The sequence below is a fragment of the Physeter macrocephalus genome, chromosome 5 (genome assembly GCF_002837175.3).
Source record: "Physeter macrocephalus isolate SW-GA chromosome 5, ASM283717v5, whole genome shotgun sequence".
Lineage (NCBI taxonomy): Eukaryota > Metazoa > Chordata > Mammalia > Artiodactyla > Physeteridae > Physeter > Physeter macrocephalus.
This window is the reverse complement of record NC_041218.1, coordinates 98,652,050-98,670,953: the sequence shown is the minus strand read 5'-3', so window position 1 is coordinate 98,670,953 and position 18,904 is coordinate 98,652,050. Positions and strand designations below refer to the sequence as shown.

General features: G+C 40.4%; 1 protein-coding gene across 26 annotated transcripts in view; it reads left to right on the top strand.

Moving 5' to 3' along the window:
- The window catches only part of C5H7orf25 (chromosome 5 C7orf25 homolog), a 214,973-nt gene that overhangs the window by 117,666 nt on the left and 78,403 nt on the right, over positions 1 to 18,904 (top strand). The window contains exon 4 of one of the 26 annotated variants that reach the window (XR_008617488.1): positions 13,332 to 13,847. The exons of 23 other annotated variants lie outside the window; for them this stretch is intronic. The gene's annotated coding sequence lies outside the window, so the exon portion shown is untranslated. Of the gene's footprint in view, positions 1 to 10,583; positions 11,306 to 13,331; positions 13,848 to 18,904 lie in introns of those variants that run through there. 2 more of the 26 variants (XR_003679975.2, XR_003679974.2) reach the window with 2 other exon arrangements.

The window sequence follows — 18,904 nt, the reverse complement described above, 5'->3', positions numbered from 1 at the left end:
AAAAAAAAAAAAAAAAAAAAAAGATGTAGCAGTTACCTGCCCTGTGGGGTTGTTCTGAGACCAGAGGTGAGATCGTTTGTGTAAAATATTTAACATAGTACCAGTACACAGTAAAATCGCAGTAAATGTCAGGTGTCACTAATACTGTTTTCAATATTGCTTTTACGTTCATGGTAGTTTTCCACGGTGATTTGTCACGTGCCCTGTTGGTCGCCAGACCAGCATTGTCCGATCAAAATATAATGCAAACCGCATATATAACTTTAAGTTCTCTAGTAACCACATTTAAAAAGTAAAAGGAAATGTAAAATTAATTTTAATGGTATGTTTAACCCCCGCAATAAAAGACTACTATCATTTCAACGTGAAATCAGTATAAAAATTTTTGAGATATTTTACACTCTTTTCTCCATCCTAAGTCTTTGGAAGCTGTGTGTACTTACATGCATAGATCATCTCAATTCAGATGAGCCCCATTTCAAGTCCCCAACAGCCACATAGAGAGAGCTAGTGGCTCCTTCCGTAGAATGGAGAGGAGGTAGGTTCTATAATCTATAACACAGAGACTCTACACCCCTTGACATTTGGGGAAAAAAAAGTGTAAAACCATTAAAGGCAATTCTTTGGTGATTTCATTTTTTTAGGTCAAGCTTTTGTTTCTTTTGGAGTCAATGTTGATGATCTGTATTTTTCTAGATCCTAGTCTATTTATTCCATTGAGGTTTTTAAGTTAAGTACTGTTTAACCTACTGTTAACTTTCGATCTAAAAAACACCTCCTATGCTGGTGGTTATATCTTACATTCCAGTCCTAATTTCATGTAACAAAGAGACGTTACTCCTGTTTACCCTCACAAGGTACACAGTTACTGAAGAGAATAGGCACAAGTCTCTTTTTTTTGAGAAATCTTAGTGAATTTCCATTTAACACAGACCGGGAAGTGTTCTTTGTGTTTAGAGCCTGGAGGTCATGATGGTTAGAGCAGATCTGGAAGCAGAGCTGAAGCAGAAGCCACATGACCATGAGCTGAGGGGTCAAGGGAGTCAAGGATGTAGAGATACAGAGTATTCTGAAAAGAGGTCCAAATAAGGGGTGAGGAAGGGGTGGTGCCCAAGATTAAGAGATGACCAGCTATGTGGTGGGCAGGCTGACACCCACGCCAGATCCTTGCCTACCCAAACCTATCCTCTCAGAGAGAAACCTCCCCACCCCTGGGCCCAGGAGATCTCCCCAGATACAAGCTCACGTGGCAGCTTGTGCTTCTGTTTTATAGTTCTTTTAATGTTTGTCATTATATACTCATTTTGTATGTGTTATATATCCTCTGTCTCGTTCACTAGACCCTAAGCTCCATGAAGGCGGGGTGGGGTCATGTCTGCCTTGTTTTCCAGTAAGTTTTCTTGCACCTGTCATAGTGGATGACACCTAGTAGGCTCTCAGTCAGTATTTCTTAAGTGAAAGAAAATGAAAACTGCACTTCAGCTTTGATTTTGTGTTAGATGGGAGATAATTGTAGGGTGTGAGGAAATTACCATCAGTGATGAAGAGGTTGAAGCTATGAGAGAGTATAATTATAGCAACATCCTTCACAAAATGGGATTAAATGGGACTAAGAAGAAATATAAAAGGACAATTATTGAGAAGGAGGAAGAAGAGAGACACCCATCTTTTGAAGAGGATTAAAAGATTGCCGTAAGTATTTGTAAGTGAGAGATAGAAATTTGGGGCCACTATCTCTCAGTAACTCTCTCTTGATGAAATGGGATGAAGGGTGGTTGAGGGGATTAGTGAGATCAGTTGCTGAAGAGAAAGGGGACGGGAAAAGAAAGGCAGAAGGACAGGTAAATAAGCCAGTGATGGACCTTGGGTTTCAGCAGAAGATGGAGAGCATAGATGGGGCTGTTTCCAGCCCCTCAGTAGCCCAGCTGGAACAGCAGGTGGATTAAGAAAAGCTCCTTGGAAGATTTCAGATGGTTGGGTATATACTGGAAGCCCAGGGGATCAAAGATGTTGAGGAGCTGGTGAGAGGACTCAGGGGACTAGCCCTGGGGTGTGGACTGAACAGGTGAGAAATTATGACCAAGAGGCTGTAATTATGGGAAGCATCGAGGAACAGAAGGCTGTGGGTCAGAGACATGAAGACTGGAGTTTAAACTTTCACAGGTGGAGTTGTTCCCAGTGATGGCATGGTCCCTGGAGAGAGCAGGGGAGCAGGTAGCTGAAGCCAATAGAAGTGAGGATGGGGTTCTGGATGGTTATTATCCTGACTATTGATATCCCTGGCATACTTTTAGAGCATGTGCTGTTAGAGAGGAAGACTCAGGTTTCACATCTTGAAGACCATGGAATGGTAGTTGATAGGTAACAGAAGCAAGGAAAGGTGGAGCTAGAGGGTCATCTGTGAACCAGATTTTGTCCTTTGTCCCTCTTGCTGTCTGTCAGTTTCCCATCAGTGACTCCCAGACCACAAACCTTGTGTGTAAGGCCTGGGCAGCTTCATGAAAGTCTGCAGTGAAATTGATGCCTATCCTTCAGTTACCTGCTCACAGTTGGGAAAGTAAAAGAAATTTGCAAGCTTAGCAAACTTACAAACTTACCTGAGGATGATAAAAATCTTAAGGGAAAAACTATTTGGGATGTAGGCCAAAATATCTTCAGATTAATCAGATGTTCACTAGAGACCTGGACAGCCTGTCAGCCAGTGACTGAGATATATGAAAGATCCCACAGTAAGTTTGGAGCAGAGTTGAGGCAACTGACAGACACAATCTGCTTTCTCTGAAGCATCTGGTTTTTAGGGCTGCAGGCCTGTCTCTCCAGGGAATGTATGATTCTGCTGACTGATGAATACAAGAAAAAGGAGTGATCCACTGAAGCCTGGCACATGGTCTGCCGCTATAATTACTTGGCAAGTCCGTTAGCACTCTGGCCCTAGTCTCTTCATCTGGAAAATGAAGCTGGTGGTCAAGATGGATGTTTTCAAACAATGTTCCAGTTAGTAAACCTGGGGGATGTCTCAGCACACCTCATGGCTCTTGTTCTCGTCTCCTTGGCTTTCCGATTCTTGATCTCATGGTCCCAGCTTTAATACCTGTCTTTGGTGACTTATTTGAACCTCCACTTTGGCTTTTTGGATCTTGTCTCACTACTCAGCTCTTACCTATACTCATTCTTCCAACGTGAGGATCCCTACCAGCTTCCAGAAATTGAGTCCCTCTTCTTTTTCCAGAGGGACCTTAGGCACCCAATGACCAGAACACCTCTGAGTCTGTGCAGTGGTACCCTGCTGAGAACTGGGCATTATACCTTCCACATCCAGTCCTCACCTTCCTGCTGGATGTCTACATCCAGGACCACACGAGGCTACATTCATGTGTTCATGAGGGGAGTTGAGCTCAGCATCCTCCTACTCTGCCATCTTGATTCCACCTCCCCAAATCCATGCTTTTAAAGGACACCTCCCTCACCTTTGTCAGAACCAGTCATCCGCCCTGTGGGAGACTTTGTGTCTTGTCATTGATCCTCTCCTTCTCTGTATGACTTTGAAGCATTCACTGTTTACTAGCATCTCTCATTTTGAGGCAAAGAGAGAAGATGCAGTAGGTCCACAAACTTGCAACTAGAAGATGCATAATTTCTGGAGATCTAAAGCACAGCATGGTGATTATAGTCAACAATACTGTATTGCATCCTTCAAAGCTGCTAAGAGACTAGGTCTTAAATGTTCTCACCACAAAAATGAAATGATACCTATGTGACACCATAGAGGTTTTTTTGTTTGTTTTTTTTCTGTACGCGGGCCTCTCACCGTTGTGGCCTCTCCCGTTGCGGAGCACAGGCTCCGGACGCGCAGGCTCAGCGGCCGTGGCTCACGGGCTCAGCCGCTCCACGGCACGTGGGATCCTCCCAGACCGGGGCTCGAACCCGCGTCCCCTGCATCGGCAGGCGGACTCTCAACCACTGTGCCACCAGGGAAGCCCCCACCATAGAGGTTTTAACTAATCGTATGGTGATAATCATGTTGCAGTATATAAATGGATCAAATCAACACATTGTACACCTAACACTTATACAATGTTATATCAATCGTATCTCAATAAAAAATAAAAATATTTGTTGGCCAGTATTTACCGAAAAACCCAAACAAACTTCTTGGCCAACCCCATAATAAAATAGAAAATAATTTATATAGGACAGGAATAGCCGGGACTTGTAATTGTGTCAGACTGTTTCGCTATCTTGACTGCAGGTTCTTCTGGCACATCCAGGATGATGCTTGTTTGGTCCAATACATTCAGCATGTTTGCACTGTGGTTGGCACACAGCTGTGGAAAGAGGATGTCATGTATTATTTCTAGGTCAGTTTAAAAAAAAAATGGAATTCAATAGATTCACTTGTCTCTTTGGTAGTAAGCCACCAGGTAGTTTGGCAGTTTGAAAACAAGGTCTCAACTTTTGATTTACACTGTCAGTTTTGATAGTTTTATGCTCTATATGATCCTCACTTCTTTTTCACTTAGTTGAAGTCAGTGCTGATGGAAGAACGAAATATATACATGTAAAAAAATATATAATATATGTAATAAATACATATAATAATATATAATTAATAAATATGTATATTTTATATTCCTTATAATATTTATAAATATTATAAATAAACATTTATAATATAAATAAATGTAATATTTATAAAGAAATATTTAATATTTATTATAGTTAAATTATAATAATATATAATAATATTTATTTATATAAATAAAATATATACAAATATATTTTAATAGTTAAGGTAATAGAGCTTATGAATAGTTAATCAGGATGAAGAGGATCTGAACTTTCTAGGCAGATGATTGAGCTCTGACCCTGTGTCAGGCACTGTGCTAGTTGCTTTGACTATATCACCTTATTTAATAATTTCAGCAATCCCATGAAGGAGTATTACTCACTATCTTAATATAAGATAACTGAGTCTCAGGGATTTGAAGTAACTTGCCAAAGTCTATACAACTAGTGGGAGATAGATCCAGAATTTGAATCTGGTCAGGTTGAAAAGCTTCTACTCATTCCACGACACTATCCACAGGGAGACAACCAGTTACTTGCTGTCACCCAGGAAGGTGACTCACACTTAGACACTATTCCAGGCAGAATGACCTTTGCACTCTGTCATTCAGAAGAAGTCCCTGAGTTGGCGATTTTGGCTTGGAACTTTCCAAGGGTTCCCAGAAATATTCTGATATGGGGAAGCACAGTCAATGGCACCTTCAGCTGTGGGCTTGTGGACTGAAACATTACCATTTATCCTGTTCCTCTTTCAGAAGAAACTTTAGGTTGGAGGATTAGGTGGTCCTGGGACAGAATGGACAACTCACATGTGTATATTGGTTCAGATCCCCAGAAGAGGCAGCTGTAGTTGCATAGTATGTGTCCTCCCATCCTTTACCTTGGGCGGACTGTCTTTCCATGAAATAGTATCTGAGGGTATCAGCTGTGATGGTTTAAGGACGTGTACACTTTGCCAGTAAGTTGATGAAGGCAAGAAGTTAGGAGATGGTCTGAAAGGGTCAGGGTGGGGAGAAGGTTCTAACATTCTTTTTGGCACACACTGATTCAAGTTTCTTGCCATTTGATGAGCAACAGGCTGACTATCTATCTGCAAGCGGAAGTCTGGTCTTCTGTACTGAAGTAGCTGGAATTTGAGGAGGTCCCAACCTTCTCAGATGTCCCCAGTCAGGAGGAAAGGACCTGCTGTTTCTAAACTGGGTATTTTAATATTAAGTAAAATGTACAAGAGTTTTCGTAAGTATTATACCATCCAAGCAGGCGTTGGTAGCAGATCTTCCATATCATTCAGGAAATAAAAGGTTCTCAAATAACTTATTTGTTTGAAATACACTGAGTGATGGTCCCAAGAGTTAGTTTTGTGTAACACTATCTACGTTACTTCTGCTGTGTAATAAAAAGAATACTATGATCAAAAAATGGAAGGATGTGAAATCTACTGTATTCTACTCCTTTTGAAGATTGAGTGACATATAAATTCTGCAGTAAAGTTTGTTTATGTTTTCAAACCTGTTTGACCAAGGAATCCCGTTGTATCTATCAACATCCCTTAAAACCTATATTCTCCAGCACCCTTTTTGGGAAAGGCTGGAAAATGAGCAAGTCATAGGACAGAGCCTGGGACCAGAAGCCTAGTGGTCCCAAAACCAGCTGGGCCCAAGACATACCAAAAAAACAGAACTTGGCAATCACACAGGTGGTTTGATTCACAAACTCAACTGCGTCATTCTGAGCCCGATTGGTGTGCTGTCCACACGGATTATATTAATCAGATGACTGCCAAGTATGTGAATCCTTTTAACTCCTTAGGGTTTTAATGGTGGAGATGGAATAAGTCCTTTGATTTTTGGTACCTAAACTTCACCATCTATGAAACGGGACCTATTTTCACGCTTCTCAGAGACAGAGTAAAAATGAGGTGAAAGGTGCTCTGAAATCTCCAGTCCATGGGGCATTATCTTGGTGCTGAGTACAACTCTTAGAGGTAATGACTGCTATTAGTATCACAAAGGAGGTGAAGCACATTTAGTACAAAGGAAAGTGAAGCTATTTTGAACAAAGGTCACAGAGGGTGCATGTTGTTATGTGAATTTAGCTTGAAGTTAGAGTGAGGAGAATGGAGGAAGTAAAAAATTCTACCAGTGGGCTGAGAAACTCTGTGCCTGTGCTCATGTTGTATATGAAAATGCAGGATAATAAGAATTTAGTTAATGGGAAATCAGAATGCCTCTACATTTTCAGTATTGAGTATTTAAGAAAATAAACGGATATTGGTGACTTCGTTTAATTATCCCCGCATCCCAACTCAGAGAAGCCCTTTCCATTTGAGGGGTTTTAGTGTGCGTTTAGTCCACCTTTTTGTACACATTGTACATGGATTGATTTTTATATCTAGCCTACTGTACAATGGGAATTTATGTTCAGAGATGCACAAGATCTTAAATCTATCAAAAATATTGGAGCTCCATGGTACTTTGCTTACACACAGGAGACAGACAAGCACTTATTTACACATTTTGTGTAATTACACCCTGCCGCATTCCAAAGGATTTACAGGAGTTTATAAAGAGACATATAATAAAAAATATTTAAAATAAATTTAAATTCAGGTAAAGAGAAAATAGGGTAGAAAAAATAAGACCCGGCCATAAATAATGTTAACAAAAACAATTTCAACGCAACTCACTACAGTTTTATTTAAAACCTAAAGAGGATTTCATAGAATTTGACAAGCTGAATCTGAAAGACACTTAGAAAGTAAAAAGGGCCACAAATGGCCAAAGCAAAGTTTCTGAAGAACATCAGGAGGGGAGTTTTGTCCTCTGGGATACAAGGTACTAGAAGCCAGAGCACCTTGGGCAGCATGGTATTGGTGCAGGATTCAGAAGCCGACTTCACCGAGTCAACAGATTGACTCACATGTGCCTGGACAACTGACCTATGACAGAGCTGGCCTTACAAAATGGTGGGGATAGGTGAGCTGTTTAATAAAGGATGTGGGCAGAGCTGGTTATCCATCGGTAAAAAAAATAAAATAGAATCAGCTCTCTGTCTCATACAATGCCTCCAAATCAATTCCAGGGTGAACGTTGACTTAAAGATGATGGCAGGAACTGGATAACGCTTAGGAAAAAAGATAAGGAGAATATCTATGGTATCAGCATAGGCAGTGCACCTCAGACAAAGATAGAAAAAAGGAAAAAAATATTAATGCAACTGTATTAAATTACAAACTTTTGTGTAAAAATTTTTTAAAAAGGAAGAAAGGAAGGAAAGAAGAGTCATGCTACAGATTAGGAGAAAATATTTTCAAAACTTACCCCAAACAGGTAAATATCCACTCTGTACAATGGATCAAATACAGTGAATAGTGAATAGTATACAAATCAGTAAGAAAAATAAACTCAATAGACAAATGAAATGAGGAAAGGATAAACAAGTGATTTTTGGTAGAGGAATCCAAACACCTGAGAAAGTAATCAAACACACTAAGGTGGTAATGAAAATGCACATTAAGTTACAGCAATATACTCTATCACTCACATCAGTTTGGAGGAAAAAAGTCTACTAAATATGCTAATTGTTAGAAAAAATACGGAGAAAAAAGAGTTGTCATACACTGCTAGTGAAATTTGGTACAATTATGTGTTTGATGACTATTAAATGTGAAGATGTGCTTTACCCCTTCCACTTTTAGGTACACACTCTGGAGAAACTTTTGCGCATGTGCACATGTAAATGAACTGGATAAAACTTAAAAGTTCCTCAGGGGGAACAGACATACATAAATTTTCATATGTTTACACAATGGAATACTATAACCAGTTTAAAGACAAAGGAAAGCTTCAACTATCAATGTGGATAAATCTCATACACATAATATTGAGAGACTAAAGTAAGTTTTACAAAGATTGATAATACCATTTTTCTAAAATTTAAAAAATAACAAAATAGCCCTATTATAAAACAGAAATATGCGGTAAATCAAAAAAATGCCTGAGAAAGATAAGTACTGATTAATGATAGAGTGATTTCCTTTAAGGAGGGAAGAAGACAATGTGACAAGAGAGCCTCAGCTTTACCTGTAATTTTTAATCGATATTAAACATTTGTGAAACAATGAGCAAACAATCCAAGAGAAGATGTGCAAAATGCACAAGGAAGTGCTTTGGAGAAAACACAGATGGCCAATAAACATATGCAGAAATAATTCCACCTCATTAGTAACCATGCAAATTAAAATCAAGACCAGAATGAGATACCATTTTGCACCTATTTTATTGGCAAAAATCAAGGAATTTGAGTGTTGAAGAGTATGTGGGATCAACAAGATTCAGGATCCCTGCTGGTGCGAGTGAAAACCGGTCCACCATCTTGGAACATGCCCACCACCTTGGAACATGCCCTGGCAGTATATCACAGCTCATCACAGTATATTACATCTATCACAGTATATCATAGTGTATCACAGTACATCACAGTATATCACATATGTCACAACATATGATGTTACATCACAGTGTATCACACATGTCACAATATATCATGATATAACATGGTATATCAAAGTATATCACAGTGTCATTACAGATTTGGGGGCTGCACAGAATAGACTCTCGCTCATGCTGCCTCATGGAATTCTATTTAGGGGTAGAGATGACATCAAGGGAATGGAATCTCAGGGGACAAGGAGGAGACGTATCTGAGCCAGGACGTGCAGAGCAGAGATCTGGAGGGTCCTTGTGGTGGCGAGGTGGCTGGAGGGCCCAGGCGTCCCTCTCATCGTCTCATGTGGCTTTCTGTGGTTGCTGTCGGATGACACCATGAGTCACTTATCTCACTGTTGAGGAATTGCTGGGTCAATACGTTCTTCGTGGGCCTGTTGCTAAATTAAATGATTCAATAGATACGAAATCCTTTAAACAGAGCCTGGCATTTTATAAACACTGTTATTGTTTATTACTGTTGCTGTCTCAGAGTGGCTGCCTACTAACATCCTGAGTTGATTCGAAACTTGAACTTATTTGGGGTCCCCGCAGTTTTCCTTCTCCCCATCATTTTATCTTCTGCTTAGACTGTAAGTGGGTGACTGAGTCTCATTTTTAAACCCCCCTAAGAGGCAATCTGACTGGTGTATTTTTTTGCCAAGCCCCTTCATGGTCTGCTTGATGATAGGCCTTTTGAGGTTGCCCAGCAGTTAGGAGGGAGGGAGCCTCGTGGTACAGTGGATGGCACCCAGCTCATGGAACCACACACTTCCTATCCCTTGTGCGAATCATTTATCTACATATTTTGCTTAGTGGAATCCAATTAACCTTCAAATATGAAATCAGTGGTCTCAGTTTGGAGTTATTGTACCCATCTACCAAAGAAGCTTCATGAGAACATCTCTTTTAGCTCTGGAGTCATCCTGCACAAATAGAAATCATGCCTCAATCCACTTGAAAATCATTACATCAGTAAGATCAAAATAATCCTTAGCATATTCTGATTTACCAAGATAATGTTCTGACTAACACCAACTAAAACATTGATCTAATACTTGTTTTTCGATATCAACATAACATTGGAAATGCCTGACCACCAATACATACTGGAAATAAGTGTGGATTTTGGTGTCAAAGGACTTGAGGTTGAACCCTGACACGGTCACTCAATAGGCTGGTGACTTTCTCAAGTAATTTAACATCTCTTAGATTAATTCCCTTAGTTTCAAAAGTTTTCAATACTTTAACATTAGCACAACCATGTTGTAGAAACATGATGTAACATGTTAAAAAAAGAAGAGGGCTTCCAAGTCGAATACCAGAGATACAGTAGGTTAAAGGAAATGAAAAATAAAATAGGATATTATTCCTTCATGTTATTGATTTTTTATTTCTCAAAATATGGTATATTTTACAAGGATGAAAAAAAGCATGGAACTATGACCTAAACACGAATCAACTGAACAAAATACAACAGAAGGTTTTGCTGTTGACTGACTTAATGCAGGCTATATTTTTGTTTTCTGTCAGCAGAATGACCAGGTGCCAAAAGATCTCCATTACCTGTATTTCTACTTTCTTCAGTTGTATTTCTGGATAAACTGAGGATATGCAAGAATTCCTGATCTGATTGAAGCGTCTAACAGACCAGAGTGTTCGGTTTGCGGAAAGAGAGTGTATGGCTCTTTCCTAATTTATGGATCCTTTGGTTATGCTATTACCATGTGGTCTTTAAACTGTATTTTAAAATAGTGGTGTATTTTGTAAGACCCCAGTCTAACACTCTTTGGGGCAGTTAAAGATATTAGCTAATAAATTTGAATTAATTTTTCAGAAAGTGAGTATAGGATGAATTCTAGCACTAAAAGCCTTTCTCCAGGGTTGACACAGATGAAGAAGGAACGAGACGGGAATGACACGGGGACCTACCTGGTCTCCCCACCCGGGCCCGGGCTATTGGTGCTCAGCACCGGAGAGCCCAGCGCCTGCAGGAGCTAATAAACACTTTGCGTAAAACCCAGGTGGAATGAAGCTATTTCTGTTTCCCATCAGCACATCCTCAGAGCAGAAATTATAAATGAAACCTGAATCTGGAAATCCTCACTAAGGGGAATCCCACTTTTGGCTGAGCCTTGATTTTTCATGACCAAACGTCTGGGAATCCCCTTCCTGTCTCCTCTCTCCTCCGCCTCATCTCCAACTTTCCCTAGTCAGCGCTTTGGTGATAATCCACCCTCTCTATTGCTTTTTATTTATTTATTTATTTATCTATTTATTTATTTATCTATCTATCTATCTATCTATCTATCTATCTATCTATCTATCTATCTATCTATCGGGTCACACCACACGGCACGCAGGATCTTAGATCTCCGACCAGGGATCGAACCTGTGCCCCTTGCAGTGGAAACGCAGATTCTTAACCACTGGACCGCCAGGGAAGTCCCTCTATTGCTTTTATTTGTAGGATGTCTCGCTTCAAACTGCCCATAAGTTACAACAGAAAAGATAAGAATAGTGATTAGTAATGGTTATATACCAATATATGGATATATATATTTAATATAAAATTTAATATAAATATTCTTCTTTAATCCCCAGAACAATCCCAGAAATAGTTACTATTAGCCTTATTTTACAGATGAACAAATGTGAGGTTTGGAGATGTTAAATAATTAGTTGGCCAAGGTTGCACAGTCAGTTAATTACTAACTTGGGAGTCAAACTCAGGCCCTTCTGTTTCCAGAGTCCCAGTTCTTGAGATGCTGCACTAAGTGGGCAGGGCAAGTGGGAGCCCCCGTGGGGAGGAGGAGACCCGCCCGTGGGTGTGTGAGCATGTGTGGAAGTTGGGGGTGAAGGTCTCCTGCACTTCTAACCTTGCACTTATAACTCTCTGTTAGTTTCCCCTCCTCGGGAGCTTGCATACACTTGGGGTGTCAACAGACTGGGGTGAGCATTCGGAGTGAGTGCTTTTGACTGTATGTCCTATGACCAGCCTTTTCAACAATAGGGATAATTCTGAGAGAACCTGGTGTGGCCTTTCTTATAACTGTCTTTTAAAAGTAAAAACCAAACAAACAAAAAAGCCCTTCTTTGGTTAAAGAACCAAGAATCAACATTACCCAGTATTGCTAATTTCAGTAGATAGCCCCCAACTTGGAAACACCTTACCACTCAACACTTATTATTAGTTTGGGTGTTTAAAATTCAGAACACATTTTCAGAAATAGTATTATAAATGGCAATTTGGTCTCCAGGCTACCTTATAAAAACCTATTTAACACACAACATTGATGAAATATTTTGTATTTCTAATAAAAATAATAGACAATACTGCTATTGCAATGCTAGCAATTAAAATAAGTAATAATGGTGAGCTCATTAACTTCTACGTAATTTACATGACTTATACAGGAAATCCAGTGTAGCCTAAGAGCCAAGAGCTAGCTCTGGGATTAGAACGTCTGGTCCAAATATTAGCTTTATGGACTAAGAGTGACCATGGGACAAGGTACAGTTCACTGAGCCTCCACTTACTTAACTGTAAAATGGGGGTAAAAACACTTCATAAGTTAGATGTGAGGATTAAATGAGACAATGTATTTAAAGCACTCGTGTTCTGGGGTTTAACACAAAGTTCCGAGGGTATCATAGCTGTGGTGGGTATGATCGATACCTGTTGATCGTCAAGCCCTTCCCACTGGACAGAAATGCGCCAAGGATTTTGCTTGTAATTTAAACCTATAGCCCAGTGGGGAAATGTAGTACTTGAGGGTCTCCGAGATGAAAAACTTTGCTCAAAGTCACATAGAAATGTGTCGACTTGACAGGGCCACAGGGTGCCCAGATTTTTGGCTAAACATTATTTTGGGTGTGTCTGTGAGGGTGTTTCTGGATGAGATTAATATTTGAATTAGTCAACTGAGTAAAGCAGATGGCCCTCCCCAATGGGTAGATGCGTGAGCCTCATCTAATCTGTTGAAGGCCTGAATTGAACAAAAAGGCTGAGTGGAAGAGAATTTTCTCTCTCTCTGCCCGACTTTCTTTGAGTTGGGACATTGGTCTTACCCTGTCTTGAGACTCAGACGCATATGAAACTTATACCATCGGCTCTCCTGATTCTCAGGACTGGACTCAGACTGGAACTGCAGGATTGGCATCTTCCCAACTGCCGCAGATCTTGAGACTTCTCATCTTCCATGATCTTGTGAGCCAGTTTCTTGATTGTAATAATCTTTCTCTGTTTCTCTCTCTTTCTATGTCTCTATCTCATTACAGCTCCTCCTGTGCCCACTATAAATACTTCAGCCACACTGGCCTTCTCTGTTTCTCAAACATGCCAAGGTCATCTTAACCAAGGAACCCTGACACTAGTGGTTTCCAGTGCCCGGAATTCTCATGACTCTTCTCGTTCAGCGGCTTCTTCTTATTATTCTGATATTGGCTTAGATGTAATCTTTATTATTTATATCACGATGGAATCATAAATTCCTGTTTTATTCAATGTGCTATAATCAGTAACTAGTGTTATTCACTGTGCTGCTCAAAGTGTTCCTGACTTGGCCATTAGGAGTCCCTTCCGGTTGCTTCCCATCTGTGCCCTTCCTGTGCCCTTTTGAGATGTCTCTGTTGTTCTTTGAGTACTTTACTACGTTCTGGTTCAAAAAGATGTTTCAGGGCTTCCTTGGTGGCGCAGTGGTTGCGCGTCCGCCTGCCGATGCAGGGGACGCGGGTTCGCGCCCCGGTCTGGGAGGATCCCACGTGCCGCGGAGCGGCTGGGCCCGTGAGCCATGGCCGCTGGGCCTGCGCGTCCGGAGCCGGCAGAGGGAGGCCCGCATACCACAAAAAAAAAAAAAAAAAAAAAAAAAAAGATGTTTCAGTCTCATTGTATACTTTCTCTGGAATCAGCCATTTCTTCAAGGAGTTTTGATTCCTTTTAGTAGGGAATGGTATTTAGTAACCAAGATATGGGTTCTAGAGGTGCTCATTGTTACTGGGGTGTCATTGTTTTTAGGCCTTCTCTGTAGACAGAACTAGAAGACACATCTCCTTTTCTCTCTCTTTCTTTCTTTCTTTCTTCCCTTATTCCTCCCTCCCTCCCTCCCTTTCTTTCTTTCTTTCTTCCTATCTATTATCTGTCTTATCTATCTATCTATCTATTTTATATATATATATATATATATATATATATATATATCCTCTATTTGTTCTGTTTCTCTGGAGAACCTAACACAGTCACATAAATGGAAGAAGAGGGCCTAGAATCCAGGTCTGGAGGTTTGAAAGCTGAGACTCCTCTGAGGTCTGGTGGTGACTCCCTTTGGGTCCACGATTTGGACTCCACAGTTCTTACTCTGTACAGGGCTGCACTGCCCAGGGAAGGGCTGGGGGCAATCAGGGTTATCTGAGCCAGGATGGGGGAGGAGAAATAGTGGAGAAGAACTTTCCAAGCTGAGGAGTTGTGTAAGCCAAGACAGAAATGAATCCCCAACTCTTAGCAATTTTGCTTAATTTAACTTTGCAGTTCTGCCAAGGCTTACACTGGCTTACATCTTTTAACTTACTCCAAAACCTGATACTAGAAGCCAAGAGTCTTCCCAAGGACATGACCTGAGGGCTTCCAGCACCACACCTGGTGCACAGTAGGTGTACGATAAACCTTGTTAACTGTGATAAGCTCTCATAGCACTTACGTCATTTCAATGACTTTAACTTCCTTGGGAATGGGTGATGAAGCCTTTGATTTCTAGAGGTTCCATGGAGCAGAGTGCCCCATGCTCACCTCTGAACTTCCAAGTGACTCCCTGTGTGAGGGAGCAGGGCAAAGACATAGGTTTGCTAACTACAGGTGCCAAGAGAGAAATTCACAAATGCAGTGCCCCCACCAGAACCTGAACCCACAACTTTACAATTTTCCTGACCGGAAGAATTCTCTCTCCTGCTCCACTAATTTGGCTCCAGGCTTCTCCATTTCAGAAATCGATTCTTGCCAGATGGTGGTTCATTATCTTCAATGCAATGATTATGTTTATTTATTTAAATGTCCTTGGAGCTTCAAATCATAAACTTGGTTTTGCTCATCTTCCTTTTGACTCAGAGTAAATGCTTTAGAATATAATATTTCCCATTTAAGTTTAACAGAAAGAACCTCACTGCATTGAAACACTGGCAGAATTAAAAATGCAGATTTATAAATAAAATCCACTTAAAAATTAAATATATATGGATTAAGAGAAATAAAGCTATCATAGAAAATCTAGAAAACAGAAAACAGTGAAAAGCAGACAAACTTGCTTAAGTAGTGCTAACAGATAAAACCACCCCTACCACCATTCCGGAGTAACCCTCTTTGGTATTTTCACTATTTGTTTTTGTTTGTTTGGTCAGTAGAGTTTCTTTTTCCTTGGCAATTTTAAAATAAATAAAGTAAAAGAGATTTTGTTCAGAATGCCTGGTTCAAAGCAGAAGTGTAAGTGATTCCTTCTACTTTGTTAGAGCTCCCTTCCTGCCTTTCCGAGTGCTGCGGGCACAGAGAGTGACCCTGGAGACAGAGACAGTGCCAACTGTAGTTCTCCATCATGACCAGCACTGCGTTTCCTGGTTAGGAAAACCCTGGAAAATCCAGGAGGCTGAAAATACCCAACTCAGGCTTTCTCCTCTGGAATTTATTGAAAAGGTGACAACATTATCTACTCAGGACCCAGCTGCCCTGTCCTTTTTTCTCTTCCACATGCTTTTTCTCTGTACAGAACTTCTGACACTGAAGCAGACATTTGTACATGAAAATATACACAGAAAGCTGAAAGAGACTGGAATCTCTCTCCTTATCTACTTCCATGTGGCTGTTGACAACAGAGATATATAACTTCTGGGGTACATCCAACACATGAGCGATTGGGACATCCATATATCACCCATTTCTTTCTTTCAAGAATAGTTTCCTAATTTTTGCAATCACTTGACAGGTCTATATTTCACTGCTTTATCTGCTTTCTCCCCATCACTGATTGCTGATATAAATGTGGGTAGCAAAGAATCATTCTTAAGACTTTTCCCTGAGCTTTAGAGTTGCTACCAACTGCGTTGACACAAAAACTACAAATAAAAATAGGCTCCACGATGAGTGAAGTCAACTGGGAGCTTTTATTTAGAACCCGATGAATTGGTGTCTAGAAATAGGTTTTCCATCTGTGTGCAGCCTCTTGGCAAAACATGTGCATTTTCACTAACCTATGTGCTAAATTACTGAGCTTTACTGCATTTTAAATTATTTCATATCCAGCTCATAGTTGCAGAGATATGTGGCATTCATCCAAAAATTTTTTTGGCTTAAGTTTTACTCTTCTATGGATTAGGACAGAAGCAGACTTAAAGCAGAGTGTTACTGGTCAGAATCTACCCCCTGCACAGGCCAACTGCAAATATAATAGTTCAGTGTTTGGCAGTTACCTAAGTGAAATTGCCAAAAAAAAAAAATGTTTAAGACAAATCTTTACCCCCATTAATGAACGAGTCCCAGGAGAAGGAAATAATGTAAAACTTAACATATGCCAACAGCTGTTGTGAATGTAAACAGTCATTCCAGCTTGATTAAAGTCATCAAATTTTGTTCCCCCATTCTACCATACATTCTAAGTAGAACGATGCCCTGGAAGTGACTTATAGTAGAGGGACCAACTTTAAAACAAAACTAATCATCTAGATAAATATCGTGGATTAAAGAAATCGAGCCACTATACACATATTCCAGTGACTGTACCAATTCCTTCACTTCTCATTTGAGTAAGTTTGAGTCATACAGAAAAAATATGCTTGTTACGTTATGATAATTAAATCTACTCCCAAGGATGAAGGTCTATTACCATTGATTATGTTCTCAAAACTGGATCTATCTGTGGGTTAGAAATAGGTCTATTAAAAACAAACTCATCTAGCCATTGACTATCTTGATTACTGCCTGTAGGTGTAGGATGACCTACACCCATGTCGAGCCAATTTGGAAATGCTCAGGCCCCTCTGGAGGGGGTGAAGGCAGGGCCTGCCATGGTTCCATTTCCATTGAGACAGACGGCCACCAAAGAGTAAGACTCTTAGGAAGCCCATGTACTCAAGATGGTCCAAGAACAAGGCATCATTGTTCGAAGGGAGGGCTACCTCAGAGTCTTCTGTCTGTCACTTATATGTGTCTACTGAGTAGGAAGAGAAGACTGCAATTAAAATTAAAAGTGCTGCTGTTATTTATTGCAACTGTGCTTTAAAGAAAAGAATTCATAAGAAAAAAAAGATTGCAAATAAATACACCAAGAAGTAAAAAAAAAAAAAAAGAAAAAAAAATTAAAAGGGCTGCTTCACTAAATGGCTGAAACTGCTCAATTGTAGAGTGAGGGGTAGCAAAAAATAGAGAAACGCTATTTTCATCGTTATTTGGATCAAACCATGTTTATAGCTATCTAATGAAACAACTCAGCAGACCTGGTCCTTCAACATTTAAAACAATTATTCATGGAGTCTTCAGATCAATACTTTCATAGTACTTATCTAGAGAATATAAATTATCACCAGAGTTTTCATTTAACAAAGGCAGTGCAGTGGTTAAGAGCTCAGGCTTTGAAATGAGGCTGGTGTGGGTTTGAACCCCAGCCCCACCCTTCACTGGATATATGACCTCAGGCTGGCCATTCACCCTCTCTGAGACCCAGTTTCCTAGTCTTACCAGAAAGAATGTTGGTTAAAAACATCGTACATTATCTAATCACAGTTGAATTTCTGGATGGCTCAACACAAGTCAGGAATGAAATCGGCCTCCACTTTTCTAGTCAAGTTGCCAACTACCAAAGAAAACTCTTATTTATTCAGAAACTACTTCTATTACAGCTCGTCAGATAAAAATTGGCCTGGGGAAAAATAAAAATAAATATTGACCCTTCAAAGCAGTGTCCTGTGGTTCTTTGCTTGTGACTTATCATCCTGTTGCTCCTCTGGGGACAGCAGTTGTGGTTTGAAGCAACGATGGTTCCTATTAGATCCAACTTAACTTAATCCTATATTCCCTGAATCTTGTTAGGAAATTCTTATTGTATTTCTTCTACAAGCTGTATGATCCTTCTCTCTCTGATTTCTTCTGTACTCTGTGTATTTACCATTCACCTTCTTTCATCTTTTTCTAATTATCACAGGGCCAAACTATCACCCACACGTTGGAAATGTTCTTGATTGAAAAGAGAGAGTAAATCCTTCACTTCTTCTATCCCTTCTTTCCTGGAAACCCTGCTCTGGTCTCCCTGCCTCCAATCTTGCAGTCCTTCAAACTAGAGCAGGAATCATTTTTCTAGAGACAAAACATTACGATCTCTCTTTTCACCCTTCCTCCTTTAAATAGTTCATTGTTTCTCCGTGTCCTTCAAGATGAAGGTCAAGCATCTTTGCGTGGCTTACACGACCCATTACAGTCTAGCTCTTGCCTGCTCCTTAATTTGCTTTCTCCATCCCCTGCCTCCTGCAGACCCTTCACCTGGCCACACTCCCTCTTGCTTTGGTGTCTTTGCCCACACTGATTCCATGCCCTGGCCTCCAGGGCTCCCCGCTTCTTCCTGCCACTGCTCCTCATTCAGGAGTCAACATAGGGCCCACCCTCCCCAGAAAGTCTTCCCTGACCCAATCTACCCCCTACCAACCAGTCAGGTGCCCCGGATATAGGATCTGAAGAAGGGTTTATGATGGAGAAGAAAGGGGATAAAGCAAGTGAAAATGCACAATGCACAGTGAGCTTTCAATAAATGTTCATTCTTTTCCAGTGATGAAGAACAACTCTGAACATTATCTAGCCTGCTCCTGGGTTGCCTTTCAGAGTT